The sequence below is a fragment of the Xiphophorus hellerii genome, chromosome 15 (genome assembly GCF_003331165.1).
Source record: "Xiphophorus hellerii strain 12219 chromosome 15, Xiphophorus_hellerii-4.1, whole genome shotgun sequence".
In the NCBI taxonomy this organism is placed as follows: Eukaryota; Metazoa; Chordata; class Actinopteri; order Cyprinodontiformes; family Poeciliidae; genus Xiphophorus; species Xiphophorus hellerii.
Genome location: NC_045686.1, coordinates 25,172,941 through 25,195,679, shown reverse-complemented (window position 1 = coordinate 25,195,679; position 22,739 = coordinate 25,172,941). Strand labels below are relative to the sequence as shown.

The following is a 22,739-nucleotide window of genomic DNA, read 5'->3' as shown; positions in this document are numbered from 1 at the left end:
GCAAGAAGCAAGAATTGTTTTGAGCGGAAAGCAACAGCCAGGCTAGTTCAACACCAAACCTTCACCAATATTCAGAGCAGAGGAGACCTATTCCACTCCATGGCCACATTGTACATAAATAACACATTTGTAAAGTAAATATAGACATTGATGGGAATGTCCAACCATCAAAACACTCAGGAAGGAGCCAGATGTCTTTTGGTCTGAAATGTGCTGACCCCAGAACAATAGCCAGAGATGATGTGAGGACCCTGCTGAAGCTGGTAAGTGATACGTTTTAGCCATGGGCTAAAAGGCCACTCCGCTAGGAGGAAACTGCTAACATAAAAAGCAAGATTACAGTCTACAGATGCACACAGGGACCTAAATTTTTGAACACATGTTCTGTGGTCTGATGAAAATAAAGTGGAACTGTTTTGCCATGAAGACCATCATTACATTTGGAGGAAAACAGGGACACTTGTAAGCCTGTCAACACCAACCCGACTGTGATAAATGGGGATGGCAGCATTATGTTGTGGGGTTGTTTTTCTGCTGGTGCACTTCATAAAGTAGATGGCATAAAGAGGAAAGAACATTATGTAGAAATATTGAAGCAATATCTAAAGACATCAACAGTCTTGTGATGGTTTGTGATATGGGTGACAATGGCAACCGCACAGGGCAGCATTTTGTGGGGGGCGGCATGTTCCCATAAAACAAGAAATGTTTGCTCTGACTTAACTTTAGACAATGAGAAAAAAACATCCCTTCATGGGAAGTTATTGTAATTCTAATAAAACAGACAATAAACAATCTAAAATTCTACATGGATTTTATGCTTATTTAAGAGTTGATAATACCATGCAGGACACAGATCTTTCTTAAAACTATGTAAATAGTCATTCTAGACGATTAACTGTATGAATATGAATAGAGAGTATGCTAATATAATGCTAAGGAATGTCATCTTATTCCGTTTTATCTCTGCACTGTTAAAGTAAAGTGCCTCTGCTGCTGCTGCCGGCTGTTTGTGCTTTGCCAGAGGGGACTCACATTGAAATCCTTAATGAAGATCTCCAACTGACACCAGAACTGAAAGAGTGACATCTGCTGATTTATAAACATGTCTGCTTTCTCAAGGAGGAAAACAGAATCCAGCTTGTGTACTGGCTGTCAGTCCTGCTCAACATTTTAGTGAAAAGCAAAGACTTAGTAAATTAAGTATGAGTAAAGTGAATACAATGTGTTGCATAGTTCCTAACAGTTCATAATTTTGTGAGATTACAACTACATCCTACATTTTATTGTGGTTTTATATGAGAGACATATAGTAAACAATTTATACTTCAATACTTTGTAGAACCACCTTTTGATCCAGTTGGCCCTGCAGGTCATCTAGAGACTGAAATCTTTGCCCAGTCTGCTAAACTAAAGATCTCAAGCTCAGTGAGATTGGATAGAAAGAGTCTGGGAAGACCTTGCCACAGATTGCCTGCTGGATTTAGATTTGGACTTTGACTGGGCCATTCTAACACATGAATGAGCCAACTAGTGCTGTAATGACTCCTTGAATGTTTTGAGTTCCTCAGCTATTAAAAATCCTCAAAGCCAGTTATCTGCCTTTAAGCTTCATTAAATTATGTTTTGCTATTTAACACCCTGTGGCCTAGTGTGGTGATTTTTCATGTTGTGAAACAAGTTTAATTCCACTAAGAGTTGTTGATGAGTTTGGGGGAACGTACCTAAGTACCTAGTTTAAGATCTCTACAGTATATTGTTTATTCTCTCGCACATTGGGGTGCGGTAGAGCAGTTTGGCCATGCAGTCTTTTGATTTCACTGGAATCTGAAAATTTCATGCCAGGGACAATTTTGGGTGACGTTTGGTGAGTTTTTGAATACTTTAAGGGGATCCAGGATTCGCTGAACATGTTGGCCTAAATATGTTGGAATTTTCCTATCAACTAAAAAATTGCTGTTTGTGATACCCGAAAGTTTCTAATTACTTGAAAAATTTATCTTTTGTTATATTTTTCACCCAGGGAGGTCACCGTTTTTTCACCTGCTGGGTTGATGACACCATTGGGTCCTTTTTTTACTGGAATCCACAGAGTAAACACAGGAAGGCTAATATTACCTGAGTTGTTTATCATATTGCATTTGACTGGTGTAATTTTCTATAATACCACACTGTTGGTTGTAATTAAGAAAATAAAACAGTGAGGTGAGACCTACATCTGTGCCTGCAACATTTCTGTCCAGAAGATTTTGACTTATTTATATGAGCAAAACTGATGAAGGCTGTAGCAGGTGATCATTAACTTCACAAGCTGCAAACAAACGCTGTGCTGACAGTTTTTATCCACAAAGCACCTAATCCCCGCTGCTGCCAGAGTGAAAAACGTTGAGAGAAACACAGGCAGCACTGGTTTGAAATGCTAACAGAGTTAATTGCGACTGCTGCCAGTACTGAATAAGAAACCACAGATCCGAAAAGACCCTAAACAACTGTTACCCGATCAGACACAGAGCTACAGGACTACTTACCGGATCACACAGTCCGACTGGAGGTACGCGTCATTCATTGTTTCATTTATGAAGCTGACAGCAGCAAACACCAGCTCCTATGGCCAACTCTGTCTTCTTCTTCCGTTTGGTCCTCCTCATCTTCGTTACTCCTTGTGATTTCTACATTCTCATTGATTTCAATGCAACAGTTTGAATATTTCTCTTTGAGTCAAATTTTCACAAAAAAAATTTGAAAAAAAAAATTGTAAGTAAGTAAGTAAGTAAACTTTATTTCTATAGCGCTTTTCACAGACCAGGGTCACAAAGTGCTGCACAAAGTGTAAAAAATAAAATAAATTAAAAACAACATACAAAACAATAAAACACAGTATTAAGCTAAAAAGCAAGTTTAAAAAAGTGGGTCTTAAGTTGTTTCCTAAAAGTGTCTATACAATCCAGAGATCGAATGGTACAAGGTAGCTCATTCCAGAGGCGAGGCGCCACAGATTTAAAAGATCTGTCTCCTCGAGTCTTAAAAAGGGTCCGAGGAACCATCAGCAAGTTCAGATTGGACGACCTGAGGCTCCTAGTCGAAACATAAGGCTGGATGAGGTTCTTAATATAGTCTGGCGCCTGTCCATGAAGAGCTCTAAAAGTCAGTACCAGGATTTTGTAGTGCATCCTGTAAGATACAGGCAGCCAGTGCAAACTTTTGAGGATGGGTGTAATATGTTCCCTCCTGTGAGTGTGAGTGAGCAGGCATGCAGCAGAGTTTTGTACAACCTGCAGACGCGCAAACTCTTTCTTGTTAAGACATGTGAACAGACTGTTACAATAATCCAATCTCGATGAGACAAAAGCATGAACAATCATCTCAAGCTCACCATAAGTCACCATCTTACGAAGTTTAGAAATGTTCCGAATTTGGAAAAAGCAGTTCCTAACAAGCTGATTTATGTGCCGCTCCATAGACATCGCTCCATCCATGAAAACACCCAGGTTGCGCAGGTTGCTTTTAACTGTGCAGCTCAAGTTTCCGAGGTGCTGCTTAATTCCAGGCACAGCACTGTCAGGAGCAACAATCAAGGTCTCGGTCTTGTTGGAGTTCAATAATAGGCTGTTTTCAGTGAGCCATTTTGTCACTTCGGCCAAGCAACTAGTGAGAGTGCAAAGTTTATGTGGCTCACTTGGCTTGAAAGAGCAGTGAGCTCTTTCAAGCCAAGTGACTCGTGGAATAATTATTGAACATGACAGAAAATGTGTAACAAGGCATAGAAGGTGAAGAAACCATCTGAAATTATCAGCATTTAAAAAGCATTTTGATGTCCTTGCTACAAGGAGACTAGTGAGAGAGGACATCAGGTCACCATGACTATGAAGTGGAGGTTCTATAGTGTCCCAGTCAAAGCCTAGGCCTCAATCCAATAGAGAGAGTTGTTCAAAGTTGATCCACCCAACCTGAAAGAAAAGAACTGCAGAGTCCAGACGGAGTCAGATCTAGATCTACTAAATACTGAATTGAAGTGGGTGATTATTTATGCAATCACAGATTTTATGTTGTTTGAAGATGTAACCATTTGGTAGAAATCAGTTTTCACTTCAGATTAAGGCTTCTTTTGTGCAATTTTTGGTCGTAGAAAGTCAAATTTTATTGATCATGATAGATTTATAAAAGTAATGCAAGGGTAAAACATCCAAGGAGGTGAATAGTTTTTATCCGAACTGTAGATTCACATAGTGTGGAAGTCATACGGAGGGCAAAAGGTCCTCTATTAATGATGGCCAAATCTGTCTTGAGACACTCAGGGCCATCCAAAAGGTATGGTACAACAACAAAAAACTGCAACAAATTTTGTCAGTTTCCTACCATTTGGGTAGTTTGGTAGGTTGACACTGGTACGTGATGTAGGAAAACAGGAATGAGCTCTTATCCATTCTTCTGCTGTCTAGGCTACCAGAGAGGCTTAATATCCCAGGGGCAAAAATGAAACATTTTCTCTACAGTAACTGTTTACTGAGTGTGTTTGAAGTTGAGCTTAAATGTCTTTATTCCTGTACCAGAGGAATGTCGTAAAAAGGACAATTGTAGTTCAGATATGGAGCAAGAAAAGAAAAACAGACAAGCAGGAAGTGCAGACTGACAGAAACCAAGAAGTTATATACAGTATCTATATACTGTACATAGTATATACTGTATATCCATGTTAGAAATCTACCTACTGTACCGCATTTAAGTTGGGTGTTGAAAACTCAACCAAATTAAGAGATGCCTGCTGTTGGCACCAGCAGGAACATTATTTATTCATTATGTGCAGCCTGCTTTTGCAGAACTGCACATTTAGAGTCCAAAAGTTATCAACCATATGTGTAAAGTCCATCTCTTTAACCACACAATGTTTTAATTCACTTCAAGTTGATTTCTATTTATTTATGACGGCAACTAATTGTAGTCTTTGCCACATAATGACAAATTATGCAAATTCAAACCTAGCAGTATTTAGATGCCATAATCAGTTAAAGGTTGGGACAAATTTTGGTTATTTATTTCACAGCATCAAAAATGTTAACTTAATTAATCAAATTTTCTTTTTTTCTATCTAAAGTCCAGAACTGAAATCTAATTGTGTTGCTGATATGCTCGTACATCTGGCACACCAGTGGCATCGTCAAACAACAGCGATGAACGACAAAGCTGCTTTTATTGGCCCACAGCGAGTTAATTTTTTCTTCAAAAAACAATTACTGTTTGAAGATGGCAGATCCTACTGGGCATGCTGCTGGCAGTATTGATAGATGGCATGAAAATCCCGGGATATATACATCGACAAATGGTAGAGTCATGGTTAAAGATGAGCTTTTAAATTTCCCGGTCGTTAAGTGGAGTAGTTTAACCCAAGATGATATCATACTGTTGACCTTATCATAACCGTTTTTGTTAATGAAATTACAAATCTAGAGCTGACACAATACACATTTTGGTAGTTACCTGCTTTACCATTCACCTTGCTCCTGTATGAGCTGGAATATGTCAAAATTGGAATCTGGAACTTGGTTCATCAGGGTCCATTCAAGCAGTGACCAAGCAACCATTCATCTTATAATTTGGTGATAAACTACAGAGGCACAGGCTGAAGGCAAACTATGGGGATGACAACAACTAATAACAGCAACTAATAATAATGGGTTGATAACATTTGAAACCATGTCTATCCCTGGAAAATATTTTTCCCAAACTCAACACCCATTTTCACTGCTTTGCAGATGACACACAGGTCTGCTTTTCCCCAAAACCTAATTCTACACACTCTTCTTCCTCTTTCTTCATCTGCTTACCTGAGAGAAAATCCTGATTCACGTTCACCGAGATTCACTCAATTTCCTAAACTAAACAGTGAAAAAAACCCAGAGAATTGTCCTTGTTGGTACTAAATTTACACTATCCACAGTTGGCAGTTCTTCAATTTTTATCGACAGCTCCTTTGCCCTTCAGGTTAAGAGTTTGGTTGTCATTGTTGATACCTTATTGTCACTGTAGGTCCACATCAGTAAAATCATTTTATATATTTTCACTTCTGCAATATAAACTCCTCCGCCTTTCCCTAGACCCTTTTACCACTTCTGTTCTTGTTCACAGCCTTGTCACCTCTTGCATCGATTACTATAACTCTCTTCTCTTCGGTCTTCCTCACAAATCCCTCTATAAGCTTAAGATGGTTCAAAATCCAGCAGCTACATTATAACCAAATACCTCCTCTCCCCTCCAGATCACACCTGTCCACCTGTCCGTCAGCAGCTGCACTGGCTTCCAGATAAATCAAAAATAGAATTCAAAAATCTCTTATAGTCCTCCAAAGCCATTCACAACCTCACACTTCTTTTTCAGTCAGATCCCCTGCACATTGCCACCCTCTCCTCTTCCTTCAAATCAACCTCCTCCATCCACCTCACAGTGTTTTCCATTCATCTCAGCACTAGAGAGGAAGGCATTCAGCCTCTCAGATTGGAACTTCCCCTTCCTAATATTGACTCTCTACCTCTGTTTAAATCAAGACTCAAGGCCCACTTCTTTAATAAATAATACACTTTTTAATGTTATTGCATTCTCTTGTATTTTATTGTACAGCCATTATTATTATTATTATTATTATTATTATTATTATTATTATTATTATTATTATTATTATTATTATTGTTGTTGTTGTTAACTCTAGCATATTCACTTTGATGGTGAACCTCAGCTGTGAAGCGCGACAGTAGAGGGCTGATGAGGTTTGTTTTGCAGTCTCTGGACCTGAGCACCTTGCAGTTATTGAGCCGACTATGTAGTGATCGAGTATTCTAGAATCAAATTTAGGCCATTTTCTCTGACTGGAGGAGAATGGATGAATTAGGATGATGCAAGCAATGTAGCAATGTAGTGCAAAGGAGAGTAGGTCAGACATCTTCATTACTGATGAAAGACACTAAAAGTCACAGAAATTGACTTCGAGTTACTGTGGCTGAAGGTGATTCTAGAAGCTTTTCAACGACTATGTGTTCTTAGTTTTTTACCCACAGCTTTCCTGTTTCGGCTGTATATGTGTTTATTATGTAACACCAGTGTGGGATTTGTTGAGTGTTTTTATATCTAACTTAAGATGAGATTTAAAACGCAGATATTTTTATGATGTCCTGAACACACCAGGCTGGAAAAGAGCTATTTTTTTCAGTCTGTGACATTTACCAGCTTGTAAAAAATTAAATAATGAACTTTGGTTTTTGAAACTGCTGAAATTAAATTTCAGTTCTACACTTTACTAAAATGACATTTTTTAAAATGTTAATATGTATGTAACCGTAACAGTTGGTGACCCATCTATCCTATCAAAACTTGGCCTCACCAGACTAGCTGAGATTTCGTTCTGTTGTATGATTTGATGTTCTAATGCTGTATGTTTAATTTCTAATATGTTTTATTACACATTTTCTTTACAAACCAAGAGTGTGAAAAACCTTCTCTGTCAGAACTCTGGATTTTTGGTTTGGTTTTTCTTTTCATTTTATTTAGCTTCATGTTTTAGTTCACTTTAGTTTAGCGCTTCATCGTCCTTTGATATTATTATTTGAGGTATTTCTTAATTCACCCTAGGTTCAGTTATTCTTCCGAGTCTATATATATATATATATATATATATATATATATATATATATATATATATATGGACAACTCGCCAGTCTGTCTTGTCACCCTGATCGTCACTACCCTTGTTTCCCTTCCTGGATTACATGTTGTTCCCTTGTGTATCCAGTCTGTTTTGTTTTTGAATTTTCTTGTATCCTTGAATTTTGGATTTTTTGTTGGTTAATTTTCTTCATTAAGACATCGACTTATTTCTATGTTTACTGCCTGCTGCGTTTGGGTCCACCGCCACACCACACCACACCATGACATTATCATCATAACTGCTTCATCAACACATACTAGGGCATTACACAAGCAAAATCATTCATTAGGATGCCAATTAAAGTTAAAAAGCAAGATTACTCACCATCTCCTAGACGTGAAGTATGACCAGCATTTTATAGGGAGACAGTTGTTTTTCATCACAGTCCTGCGAGGTCATGGTCTTGTGCTGCTAAAAAGCTGTGAGGGTTGAAAGAAATGCTGTGGGGTTTTTTTTGTTTGTTTTTTTCTTATAAGGGGTGAAACATAGGTCATTGACAAGAGTGGCCTCTGTGGTGCTTCTCAGAGTACAAGGAGTCCTGGCAGCCTTTCCAAAGGGACCGGCAGGCCTAAAGACAACGTGAAAGGCTGCATACAGACTGGGATGAGGAAAGCAATCAAACTGTCACCATGATCATAAAATAGCCGCTGCAGAGGCAAAAGGATGGAACTAGGTCTCTGATAACTGTGTCTGCCTTCCCTCTAGGTTAGATGAAGGAGGGAACCATCCTCCATCCAGCACTTTGTTGTCTGTGTTGACATGCTGTCTGCACTTTGAGACAATCAACTTTTGATGGCAACCTGGAGCTTCTGTGCTTTGTTTTATTTTTAAGATTACTTCTCTTTGACCATAGTTATGGAGGAATAATGTTAGCAATACTACTGTCAATCCCTAAGATATTAGTATTAGTAATATTAGTAAACAGAGAGAATAAATGCTCTATTCTAAAGGAACCCAATGTTCGTTCGATGCATTCTGGTTCTACCCAAAGGTATCCAGTAGGGGTCGAATGCCAAAGACATGCTTGATCCGGCTGCATTAATCAGTTGGGAAAAAGATGTTTCTACACCTCTATGAACCTAACCTATGCTGTCTGGGACTTAACCTCCAGATACGAGGAGCGATTTGATGATCTCAATAAATGTCCTAGCTACAGTTGAATATTATATGGATTGGGGGTTGTAGTCAGGCCTTGGTGTTTGAAGGCAACACACCACCTTCAGAAGCATAATTTTGAGGCCAAGTGCCATCCAAGCAAATGCAATCCATGGCTATTTTTTAGCAATTATTATATTGAGTCAAGAAATAATCAGAAGCGTTCATGCTAATTTGGGGCACTACTTTCAGCAATTAAAAATGAGTTTGTTCAGGAGATTTTGTGGTTTTCTCACTACTTTAATTACTAATTTTGGCAATATTGGGCTTTCACACTGGACAAGAAACCAAATGGAAACAACTCTAAATATTACTCCATCTGGACTCTTATTCCTACTTGCACAGACATGCTAATATTGTTATATTCTGAGGCTTAGTAGTGTAGAATCACAGTGCTGTATTCCTGAAATATAAACAAGTGTAACACTGAGGAGCCGTCTGAACCATGAACAGTTGCCTTTTCAAACAGAGAAGCACAGCTTGACTCCACTTGAAGCTTTTCTAAGTGCTGAATCTGAAATACTGCCAAAGCAATGTGAGACATTTAGCATTGTCTGAGAAAGAAATTCATCATCAGAACCTTTCATGAAATGTGTCATACCTCTCACACCTTCCCTATACAGATCTCCTGCTAGCATGCACTTGTACACCAGCTCAGTAGGTGATCTTGTTTTTACAACTGTTAAAACAAGTTGTGTTTTTTCTTTGTTTTAAAGAAAGAACATAAAACAAAATAATTTATCTTGGTTTTAGAATTCTTCTGAGTTGAAGCTGGATGTTTACAGATTGTCTGGACTGCAGGATTCATTACTTTCCAATGGCGTCATTCATCCAGGAGGATTTATAGGCACGCCTCACCTTTTGTTCTAAGACATCGTCCCTTCGATGCAAAAAGCAGGGCCCCTGAGAGAGAATCAGCCCTCTTGAGCCTCAGCCAGCGTTAGATCAGATGATTGATGGATGCAAGATCGTGCTTGGAATATGAATTACACATTTTGATTCTAGCTCCCCATGGGAAATACTGGGACGCTGACTTTCATGAGGGACAGAGGATTTTCCTCAGTGCAGAAGATTGACACATTAGAACGGGGAAATGGACTGCTACCAACAAATTTTCAGTCTGGTAACTTTAGATCCTGGCAGGAGAAGGGAATTTGCCAATTGGAGCACTGCTACAAAAAGGAAGTATTTATGTCACTACAGCAGTTAAAAGAGAAGTTTAAATTGTCAAATAAAGATTTCCTTGGCTATCTCCAACTTGGAGACTTCATAAGAATTAATCAGAAAGGAAGCTGGAAGCTACCGCCCATGTCTCCCGTTGAGGAAATGTGTCATGCCAAGCAGCCAGTATGTAAAATCATCTGAAGGGTGTATACAGCAATCATGTCAACTTTAACTATAATTGGTATGGGTAGTTCCAGAATCAAATGGGAAAAGGATTTGGGAATACCTATTGAGAGGCAATTATGGAATAATTTGTGCAGAGAAGGTCTGACATCTACTCTAAATGATCGATTTAAAAGTACAATTAAATTTTTTACATCAGTTATATGTTACCCCACAAAATTACATAAATATAACTTCAATATACCTCCTTTTTGTTTTAGATGCCGCATGGAGGAAGGAACATTCCTCCATGCTACCTGGCATTGCTTTACATTGCAGAGCTTTTGGAAGGGAGTTTGCGAAACGTTATCAGACATACATGGCATCACGATTCCAATAGACCCAGAGATTTGTTTATTTTGGAACTTTACGAACTCCAATCTGTAGACAAATTATGACAAGAAACTTACAGAAGTCCTTTTGGCAATTGCTAAAAAATGTATTGCAACAAAATGGAAATCAGACGCCCCCCTTCCAATTAAAATATGGCTTTGTGAGATCAATAGCTGTGTGACCCTAGAAAAAATAACCTATTGGATGCAGAATAGAAGTAAGACATTTTATAAAATATGGCAGCCATTTTTAAGGTATATGGAAAATCTACCAGCACATTGGATTGACTGATCTTCCTGTAATCGAGCTGGACTCGACAGGATTTATGAGCAAATCTGAGACCATCTGTCTCTCAACCTATTTCCAATTCATACACATTTTATCCACCCCCATCCTCTCCTTCTTGTCATTTGCTTGTTGTATTATATTATTGTAAATGTATTTTTGCTTTAAGTATGTCCCATTGTTTGAATTGTGCTTTATTGTGAACCAATTTTGTCCTGTCAGTTACTACTTGTGATGTTATTACTAAAAAAATTCAAACTGAAGTGTTCTAAAAAAAAAGAGAGACATGTTAGATTTTACAAATTTTGCAGATCAATTGCTCAACAAGAAATGCTATGGATATTTTTTCCAAGAAAAAAATAACTGGAAGATCAGGTTGGGGATCATCAGGAACATCCAAGAAAAATGGATGTTCTTAGAAGTAGATAAAATTGTACCACAAGTGGAGAGTGAGCACAACACTGCCCAGGAGAGCAATTTTACAGAAAATATAAAGCTGGAAAGCAAAAGAGTGCTGGAAAGCAATTTCGTCTTTCATTCAAATCTTTGGATGAAACTTGCTTTCAAAGATTTTAACATGAGGAAAATGAACAACATGGAGGGGACTCTGCAGTGACTCCACTGAGGAGTCCGCTCTGCTCACGGCAGAACTTTGTTTTGATTAATAAGGCGGCCTTATGGCCAATCATATGTGAGGGTATGGGATCATACCAATATGTTAAAACAGAGAGAGAACAGTCAGGTGAGTACATCCCCTCAGTGGTGTTAAGAGTATGTTGTAAAACACCAAAACTATAACTGACATCTATAAAAGAGTAGCAGCATCTGATTGAAAATTAAAGACATCAATAATAAATTATTATTATTGGTCAGTTTGTACTTTGTTTGTTTTTGTTAAAAATAAAAAGTTTGTTTAAAATATCCAAAAGAAAGAATGTCTGCTTTTGTAACAGAACAAGTACATAAAAAGGGAAGTATAAGGCTTCTCTTATAATGAACACTGAATGCAACAAGATTGATAATATAAGAAAATTCCTATTTTCCAAGCTATGTTAATATATGGGGCTGTAGATGATCATAAACTAAGAGCCGATTGGGAGTTGAGCCACAAGAACTGGCTCTGTGAAAAGAGAGGGAATTCCCATCACTACATCAATGATCATAGACTCTTTAAAGTGTCACTGACACAATCAAATCACTTAAATGATGTAAAAAAGATGAACTACTGTGCTTTCATTCTGTGTAAAGATTTTACTAATAAATATTTTTCACAGAATACTATAAATGCAGAGTGTTGCAGTTTTCGTCTGGATTAGGACTAGTGGTTAAGGTTACTTCATTTCTTCAAATCATGTAAATACCTGTATTGTGTCAGTGACACTTTAAGCTGCCCACCAGACTGATAAACTGTTGACATTTTTTCTGAAGGCCTCAGACAGCACTTCAATCCTGATACAATGCTCACCCTCACTTCAGCAGTTCAGAGCACACCAAATGTAATCTCTCAAGTGTAAAAAGGGCAAACCTCCTTCAGAACGCTGAGTAACGATGTTCACTTCATGGGCACCTTAGTAATTTTAGTCATTCAATTATAATAAATGCTGGGGGTCCTGGTTTATTTTTGTTTTATCAGCGGAAGGTCAAAGGGTCTTTTTTTTTACTTTTTAGAGTTTATTTGTATTTCTAGACCTTCTTCAGTCTTGAGAAAATTGATAATAAACATCCATATACACTATGTTAGAAAAAAAATCCATATTGTATGTGCATTTCTTACGTTCTTTCCTCATCCATTGTTATAGCTTTTTGGATTTACTTACCTGCACCACTGTGCACTTGAGAATACATTTTCAACTGTGGGCAGGCATTGTCACACTGGTTTAGCGCCTTGATAATATACTTGCAGACACACAAGGTGATGGCAGTGTGTGCTAATATGTGGGCTTTACCTGCTGTAAAGTCGCCAACCGTGTCACACTATGAGACAGCGCCCCATTTTATTTTCATCACTCCCTCCTTCAGCTTTTCGAATTAGCCCTCCACTTACCTGCTGTGTGGACGATCCAGCCGGGATGGCAGAGAGGAGAAAATAGTATGATAGGCTTCTTCCTATACTGCCCAGCTTGGCTGGTGGAGAGACTTGTCAGGCCAGTCAATACTGTGTAAAAGCCCTATTTAGCACTGACATGCCTGGGAGAGAGGGCCTCCAGAGCGACTGGAGTAAGGAGGAAGCAGGAGGAGAGAGGGGCTTTCTGAGATGCTTGCCTCTGACAGAGATGAATAGTCTAGGCTTCACAGTCGTCAAGGACAAAAGGACAGAGAGACTAGTTGGCCTCCTCCATCCAACCGCCCACCCGCCCAGAACCAGCATTTTCACTCACGGGATCCTGAACGAAGGTGAAAATGAAATTACTTCAGAGGGGAACGCTTGTACAGGAGGAGCAGAATAAGCTGAGGGAGGGGTGAAGGGTTGTGAGGAGAGGCAGACCATTTTGCTGATGAAGTTGTGTCGTGTTTTGTGACACTGTGCATTCTGTCAGAGTGGCTGAATAATGCATGGCAAGCATAGACCTGTCAATAACAAACATGAATCTACTAGTGGCTAATGGGCAAGGAAGTGCTGAGTGACATGAGCTGCTTTCTTTGATCTTTAACCCCAATGAAAGGCAGGAAACCTTTACTGTCAGAAATTAGTTGCATGTAGAGCTGTAAGCAGTACTGATAGATCTCTAGTGCATGTGCCTTCCTACTCCCTAAAAACACAGCAAAGGAACACCTTTATCAAATTGCTGTTGACATAGTAACAGAAATTATATATGAAACTTTGGAGGCTCATACCATGTGGGAAGCCCTTTCCTGCGCTGATCCATTTGCTCTTTGTGTGGAAAACATGGTGAAAATCCAATTTTCCTCAATGGGAAGATGTAGCCCCAAAAATCTCATTTAAGAAATTCAACTCTTTCTTGACAAAACCTGAGAAAGTTCTTAGATTCAAGAAAAAGAAAAAAAACAGCAATCTTGAGAGTAAATCTATATTCTGAAACCTCAACCTCTGGCTTGTTGGTTTGCCTCATCAGGGTTGCAGTTCTTCTGTCTGCTTGACGGTCTTCACGATCTCTTCTCCCAATGTGAACACAAAGACTGTCCCCAAGACACAACCCCGAATATTAGCAAGTGCTTCATGCCAACACAATGCCTTCAAAGCATTTATGGTATTATTACTTTTCAGATAGCAAGCATTTTGCAGGCATTATGTGTTTGCTTGAATAAAATGCACATGACATATGTTTCTAACCACCTGACATGAAGTCAAACTAAACTTTGGCTGGCTGAAGCTGGTAATATAGTGTCATTATCAATCAATCAATCAATCAATCAATCAATCAATCAATCAACCAACCAACCAACCAATCAATCAATCAATCAATCAAATTTTATTTGTATAGCACATTTCAGCACAAGGCATTTCAAAGTTAAGTTCATATACTTAACTTTGAAGTAAGTATAAGAGGGGTCCTAAGATTGAACCTTGGGGTACCCCACATGTGACCTTTGACCTCTTTGATGAGAAGTTTCCAATTGAAACAAAGAAATCCCTGTTCTTTATGTAGGATTCAAACCAGTTAAGCACTGGACCGGAGAGTCCGACCCAACTCTCCAGTCGTTTCAGTAATATGTCATGGTCAACAGTGTCAAAAGCTGCACTGAGGTCCAACAGAACCAGCACTGTGGTTCTCCCACAGTCCGTATTTATATGGATGTCATTGAACACTTTTACGAGGGCGGTCTCTGTGCTGTGGTGAGCACGAAAACCAGACTGGAAGGAGTCAAAGAGGTTGGTTATTGTTAGGAAACTATTTAATTGTTTACACACAGCTTTTTCAATAACTTTGCTGATGAATGGGAGGTTGGAGATCGGCCTGTAATTCTGCATTAGTGATTTGTCCAGATTGTTCTTTTTTATCAATGGTTTGATTACTTCTGTTTTCAAAGCCTGGGGGAAAACGCCTGATGAGAGCCATGAGTTTACTATTTGGATCAGATCAGCAGCAATAACAGGCAGGACTTTCTTAAAGAAATGTGTGGGTAAAACATCCAGACAGCAGGAACTTGAGCTTAGTTGACTTATAATTTTTCATTATTATTCACAGTAACTTCCTGAACCAATATGGATTGAAAGACTACTCAGAAGGGAAGAAGGCATTTCTACAAAAGTAATATAAGAAGTCCAATTCCAGTTAACAAATGCACTCAGGGTCAAATAGTTACATTTTTGGAGATCTTAAGCCCTTCAAGCCTGAGACACACTCAGGTAGTTGCATCATGTTCTGTGGGAATTTTGCTGCACTTTACACATCAGATGAGATGGCCACATTGCCCTATTCAGGACAGTAAATTTGCGACAAATTGGCTAAAGGACAACAAATTCTAAGTTTTAGAAACAGCATCACAAAGTTCTGATTATAGTCTCATACACAATTTGTGGACAGAGTTGAAAAGGCAGGCAGCTGTTTAACAGATTCTACAGGTATTGCATGAAGAACATCCAAAACATTTGACCAACATCATACACAGCTTTAAGGCAAATTCCGTACATTGATTTCCTGAAGGAAAACAATGTACATTTTTAAATTTGAGAAAAGTACGAAATGGGAAAAATATCTTGGCATTTAGAAAATTATTATTTGGATCATATTAACTGACCTAAAAGGATAAGCTTACTCTGATTTGTTGTCAGACAGTAGCAATAAGAAGTTATGAGAAGCAGGTGATTTTTGAAAGTACAAAAAATTCCAAGTTGGTTGTACATAATTGAGGACCTAGAGTGGAGACATTAAAATAAGTTCCTGTGTAGGAATTTGAACAAAGTACTTGTTTGTAATTTACATTTTCTGTCTAGCAAGTTAACATTAACAGGGGAACAAATTTGTGGAAATAATCAGCTTATATTTTAAAGGTTTTACCAGTGGATCTGGGTTTCAAATCTATGGGTGTCACATTCTGGATAAATCACTTTATTTATCCAGAATGTTCTGAAACTGTAATCAGCCTGTAAATAACATTATCAGCCCTTAAAGCTTTAGGCTCATGCCGGACAATAACTGGGAAGAATATTAATAATGAAAAATCACACAAGCACAAGAGAATTCCAGGTTCTTCTGGGAGCAAGAAAATGAGGCCGCTTTGCAGCACCCCCCATTTTGTGAGCTTGGACCCTTAGCTAACAGAGCATACTCCAGATTCTTTTTCATTTTCTCTATTCAGCTAAAACTGTCTTCATTTATTATTACAAAGCAGGTTTGTCAAAGACTTAAGTATATTTGAATCTGAGAATGTTGTTTTAACAGTTTGCTTAAACATTGTGTAAACCATGGTGTCAAACCTAGTTTTGTCCCCTTTACTTCTTTCAGACACAGCATTTTCCAGCACCACTCAGACTTTTCCTTTTACAAACCCATATTTGTAAGTGACAGTAGGCTGGCTGCCAGTCATCACCTCCCACTTAAACTGGCATGTCTCAAAGTTCCTGTAAAATAGGAAAGAGACAAAGAAAACAATCTTTTCAAGGAAGAAAAATAACAGTTTGACACATTTAGTGTTAGATGAAATAAGTGCCATCAGATTCCTTTAAAAAGAAAACAAGTAAGACATCCAAGACACTCCGCCTCTCCTTCTGACAGTAAGCAATAGGCTCATTGTCTCCCCACGTAACAATACCTCCTTAAAAATGTGATGTTTGTTATTTGTTTTTCTTTGTGTCAAAATAACCTGAGGTTTTCCCACTATCCCCATACTGAAGATTTTAGTTTACCAGTAATAACACATGAAGTAACCTATAAAATTAATTATGCAAAGTAACATCTAGAACCAATAGTAGAATCAAACTTCAATAAGATCAATGAGCTCATTAAAGCTTTGCTTTAATTTTATTTCTCTTGTATTCAATCATTAGAAATCATAGTGAGGCAAAGAGATTGTTGGAACAACAGGCTTAATGAAAAAGAGGAAGTGAGTTATGTTTCCAGCCTGTCTGGTCTGAAGGGAGGCTCTGGTGCTACTGTAAGTATGTAATGATTTGTGTCTTGTATTGTTGTTCAGCATGAACATGATTTGTCATTTAGCATAAGCCAGTGCTCAGTGCCAGCCTGCGCTTGTCCTGTGTCTCACGTTGTTTTACCCATAATATCTGTGCATCAACTGAAAGTGATGGTCGACACTGAGAAGATGCCCTGTTTGTGAAAATGTTGGACATCTGAACGTTACAGACATTGTCTGATTTTTCTTTTTACATGTTGAAAGAATGCAACTGCTATAACTTCCAAATATATATTCTTAAAAAAGGTCACATTTGCAGGAAAAATATGGTCTTTGTTCTGAATCTCATTCTTTCAGTTTATGAAATTTGATCTGGTTTTTAAAAATCAACATGTATGCATGTAATGTTAGGCTAATAAGAAAATATTATTTATACCACAGTCAAAATGGTTTAATTAATAAACCCCACAAATTTTGCATCTTGAATACTTAGATGCATTAGATGGATCTAACTTCATTAAACTTTATAACTGTGAAAGTTTACTAAAGGACCATATTAAGATGTTCACAAGTCAAATAGAGCTTTTATAAACTAGGTTTTAACTATTCAGCTGAACACTTAAGTTTTTAAAGTAGAGCAAATTAAAGCTGCTCAGCACATTAAAAAATTAGGTGGAATTGCCGTTTAGCTGTCTGACAAATTGGAAGCTGCAATCAGAAACCAACTTCACATACAGTACGCTTATGATTAGTGTCACTTTGAAAAACAGTAGACTGTCCAAGTAACCCGTCAATGCATCGCCAGTATATTTCTTACAGATATTGTATGCGAAACACTTTCGTGATAAAGAGCTTGACCAACATAGGCATGCTAGTCACCAGCCTCTCCAAAGCTAGCACAAGGAAGTAGTCTCCTTCTTATTTGCTAGCGTGACTGCTCAGTTACCAATGTTGATTGCTCAGTTACTGGTTCCGGCCAATCATTAATCAGTAGCTTCAGAATGGATATAAAGTCCTGTGACAAGGAAGTAGCCACTGTTGGGGCACCATAGTCTTAATTGTATCATAAGTTAAAACCAGTAAATGATCGTTATGGTTTTATTCCAAGATCTTGCTTGTATTTTTTTTTCCAGAGAAATAAAACATTGGTAAGTTATACTGAATGCATTCAATTATTCTGTCCACCTTTAGGGACGCAGCAGTTTAAGTTAACCAACCCAACGTATGTACCATCTTTTCTAGGTTGAAAATAGAAAATGTTTTCCTCCTAGTAAACTGAAATATCCCAACTTTCCTTTTAAAAGGAAAGTAGGGACTTCTGCTGTGAAGTGCAGCAGACAGGCATATATTTCACTTTTCCATAATTTAGAAATGAGCATACCCATAAAATTGTGAATAATGAGAGATATGCTTTTCCCTCCATTAGGCATTTCACTTTACATAGCCTGTTAAAACCAATGACTTGTGGAGGTGGTACTCAGCTGTTCTCCATCATGCATCATTCATCTCAATCAGCCTTTCCAGGTTTTATGCCAGCTGTCCACCAAAATCTCTGTATCACTTTCCATCATTTGTCATTTTTTTCTCCAGTGAAAGGAAGTTGAACAGCACCATGTGACCCACAGCGCCCTCAGAGAGGATACTGTGATTCTACTCACAAGAGGTCAACCACTGCAGGCATCTCATCTCCCAGTGGGGAGTTTCTGAGTTCCCAGAGAAATTTCATGCCAATGGGGCCACTTCAGCCGGAGAGTGTGACCTCACTGTGGATGGCCTCGGTGCTTTTATAACACCTGCAGGAGAATAATAATCTCAGACACCCTTCTTTATCCTTCCACTGCTGAGTCTGTGGACTCCAGCACACATTTTTCAGTGCCAGAGTGTATGTCAGGTGCTGATGAGCTGGAGGAAGCAGATTCAACAAGCATGAAAATGGAGATCAAGGGACGCAGATGAGCCAAAGGGAAAACAAAGAGGGGATGGGAGGAAAATGTTTTTATTTACAATAACAAGATGTTAAAACTGAAAATATTTATTAAAATATATCAGTGCTGTCTATTTTTTTCTTTTTTACAATGTTTAATTGTTTCATGTTTTGCTTTATTTAATAATACTTAACTCACTTATTTGCTCCAGCTATGCACAGTTTGCTGACAAAGTCATTCACATATGAATATTTAAATGAATTGTATGTACAAATCCATGTGAGACTTAGAGAGGCTGCTAGTTAGTGCTGTAGTCACTGTTTTTCTTGTTAGCTAAGCCGTTAAGTGTACTAGTGATGTCTATTGATTAAAACATTTTGATTAATCACACTCTGGTGCTGTGATTGTTCACTATGCATAACTTTGTAAGCTTGAAATATAAATGTGCACACAGGTTACACAAGGCCCTCCTGCTGAACTCCAACTAGGCAATTCTCTGGGTTCTTTGTAGCAGAAAGCAGGTAATGTACTTTCCTAGTACTCAAGAAAGCAACTAAGGGAAACTTACTCCACAACACATGCACACAAGTGGTAGCAACCTTGTTCAGGGGACAACTGACAAATAAGACATATCAAAAACCGCTGCTGTATGCTTGTCCTCAACCAGCCAAGCGACCAACGTAATTCATGCATGAGAAATTTCAAGCTTGTATACAAAGATGTTCACACCCAGGCTAGCAACGCAACACAAGAAATTTGAACATTTTCAACTTTTCTTGCTGTCTGGTGTTGCAGAAATCTTTCAACTTTCATCTCTCCTTGTGTGTTGTGTCTACAACTCGCTGCTGTCAGAGATGCTTTTAGGTCAAAATAGGTCGTTTGATTAATTTGCATCAAATAATATGTACAAATTAAAATTTTCTCAATAATCGCACGTGTAAACTCATTAACATGGACTGAGATGAAAATACCTTGAACTGGAATTTACTTATTTCTTTAGAAAGCTACTTCTGTCTTTTTTATTAGGGGAATGCGAGTAAATGCAATTCAGTCTGGAAAGACTCACACAGAGAAAGGGCGGAAGTTAGAAAGTTTTATGTACTTGAAGTTGTTTGGCTCTGGGACTCTGGCAGAAGACATGCATGTTGAGAAGAGCTGCGCGCTTGAATGAACGGCTCAAAAGGGGGCTTAGGGTAGTCTTCCCCTCTAGAAAGGAGGAGTCTGGGTTGAGTCTGGGAGGATGAGGGTGGAGACAGGGAGGAGGTGGGTTGAAGCACGGCTGGGAAGCAGGTGAATCCATGAACATTGGACCTTATGAAGGGGTTTTTGAGTGATGAATGGCTGAAGCGGAGCAACGACTTGGTGCTGGTTGGCTGCTGCGAAGGCATGGCAATTACATGATGCAGGAGAATCTCCCAGTTTGAATTGACGCCTAGGTTTCAGGTCCCATTTTTTAGATATTGATTTGCAAAAAAAACAAAAAATATTAAGGATTCTGTCTCATTGTCCTTCTCCTTTCTGTACTTTACATTGATGCTTCCCATAAAGTTTACATTTATACATCTTGAAGACTTGAAGCAAAATGTAAAGAAGCTCAAGTCATGTAAAGATTTTGCCAAGAAAAATCTCAATGTGTGCTTCTATAGGACAGTTTCCCACATCTAAGGATATTCTTAACCCACCTTTAATATGGCATTTCATACATAAGAATAACTCACCGCAGATACGAATATTTATTGAAACTATTGATCTGCTCACAGTTTGCAACAAAGAGCTGCATTCTGTTGTCCTGGGAAGGAAAAAGACCAGCCCTGTGTGAGATTAATGACTTACATCAGAGAGATCAATAAATGTAAATCCAAGGTGTAAAACTCTGGCAGGATGTCAGATTGTGCTAGTATATGTATACAAACAGACGGTTCCTGGACACACTGCCATTTCTAATACACCCATTTTTATTTACAGCAGAGCTGGGAAAGGGCTGCAAGCAGTAAGGTTGGATTCATCAAGTAGGAAACCAAAGTACAAAATGGCTTTAAACAAAGTCTTTCATAACCACTTGGTAAAAAAGAGCTCACACAGACAAATCATTATGTTGCGCATCACAGAAACATACAGTCCTGTTTCATCCCATTTGTTTTCCATTGCTTTGTTTTGCATTTTCTGGTTTCAAGCCACATTGATTTCAGACCTCTGTGTGGAAATCTCACATCTTCCTCGGTCTTCCTGTGGGCTTCTCTTTTACAACTTTCTGATTATGTTCACATTTGACCCAAGATTTTAACCCTTGTGTTTTCTTGCGGGTAAAAAGTGACCCACTGGCATATTTAGCTGTAGAAAAAATACCCTAAACCATCTTTTTCCAACTTGTTATTTTATGACTTTTCCTAAATTGAAAAGTCATAAAATACTTTGTCATAAAAAAAAGTCATAAAAAGTGATACTTCGTTTTTGTTTATGTTTCCATGTGGGCTGTACACCACTAGGGTACAAGGATTGTCTTATGGGTCATTTTTGACCCGTGAATTATAAAACCACCTAAACACCAGAAAAAGAGTTCAAAGGCCATATACAAACTCTCTCTAATACACCCACACAAACCACCCCACGCCCACACACGCATACACACACATCAAATAAACTGGATTGATGTATGAATTGAACTTACATTTGACCTGCACCTGCACTCTCAATCTGCAGCTAACCTCTCACATCACTCAAGTTCTCAAACACAGCAAAAAAAACCAATCTCAGACATAATAAAAACAAATTAGGTATAGAGGTTATGAAGGTATGCTGAATCTGAGTACCGATAGTTGGTTCTTTGCTGATGCCATGAGTAGACATTTCACTAACAGGTGCTACGTTGTATGTTTGCACACACTGTCCTACATGGGATCTTCAGCATAAGAAGTTGAACATCTTATATTGAACAAATTCTTGTGCTGAAGATGTTCGAACTTTGGAGTATTTTAATATTGTGAAGTACATCTTCTCGCTATGAGGATTTTCTTGAACATCTTGTGTTGAACATTTTGTGTTCAACGTGGGATGTTCTTCACCTTATGTTCAACGTGGGGTGGACAGGATGTTTTTCAGCTAAGAACATCTTTTAAGTTCAACACCTTATGTTGAGCAGAAGATGTTCTTGTGTTGAACATTTCATATAATTATGACACAACATAAGAGCTGATATTAAACTGTTCACAAAATCAAGCAACATTTTGTTTTCTTGTGTTACGAGAGGTATTTTTATAATTCAGTTCTTAAAAAAATATTAAGGTTTTAACTGTTTCAGGCAGGATGAAATAAAAGCATGAATAATTATCTCCAATTCGGCTTTTGACACAAGAGACATGAACCTAGAAATATTTCTTTGTTGAAAAAAGCAGTGTCTGATTAATCCACAACGTGTCAGAATCAACAATAATGCCAAGATTTCTGAAGTTTGTTTTAACTGAAGAAACTATTACACCAAGATGTTATTTGATTTTAGCCATTTGATTGTTGGAAGCAAAAATGAAGGTTTCAGTTTTATCACAATTAACCAGCAAGACGTTGTCACTGAGTCACTGTTTGATATTGATAATACAATTTATCAAAAGGGACAATATGCAATATTTAGAAGGTCTGAATGAACAACATTATTGAATATCATCAGTGTAAAAATGATAAGATGTGAAAACTGACATTTTATTGTTATTATGAAAAAGTAGTTTTGGTTGAGTAATGAACAGTTTTTCGAATTTGCTTTTTGTACTGTACAAAAAGCAGTATCCTGAAAAATTTTTTTTGAAGTTCTAAACATTCAACTGGGGAGAACCGGTCTTGACTCCATTCCTGATGTATGTGTGTGTGCATGCATGTGTGGGTGGGTGTTTTTTTCACCAGTATATTCCCCACAAAAACATAAGATAACAATAGAAAAA

General features: G+C 38.1%; 1 long non-coding RNA gene across 1 annotated transcript; it reads right to left on the bottom strand.

Moving 5' to 3' along the window:
• Nucleotides 1-3,298: 3,298 nt before the first annotated feature.
• On the bottom strand, nucleotides 3,299-22,430 carry LOC116733648 (uncharacterized). Its single transcript, XR_004342072.1, has 3 exons — nucleotides 22,420-22,430; nucleotides 14,470-14,479; nucleotides 3,299-3,631 (listed from the first exon to the last, which is right to left on the bottom strand). It is a non-coding gene; the product is annotated as an uncharacterized LOC116733648 (long non-coding RNA).
• Between the last annotated feature and the right edge of the window lie 309 nt (nucleotides 22,431-22,739).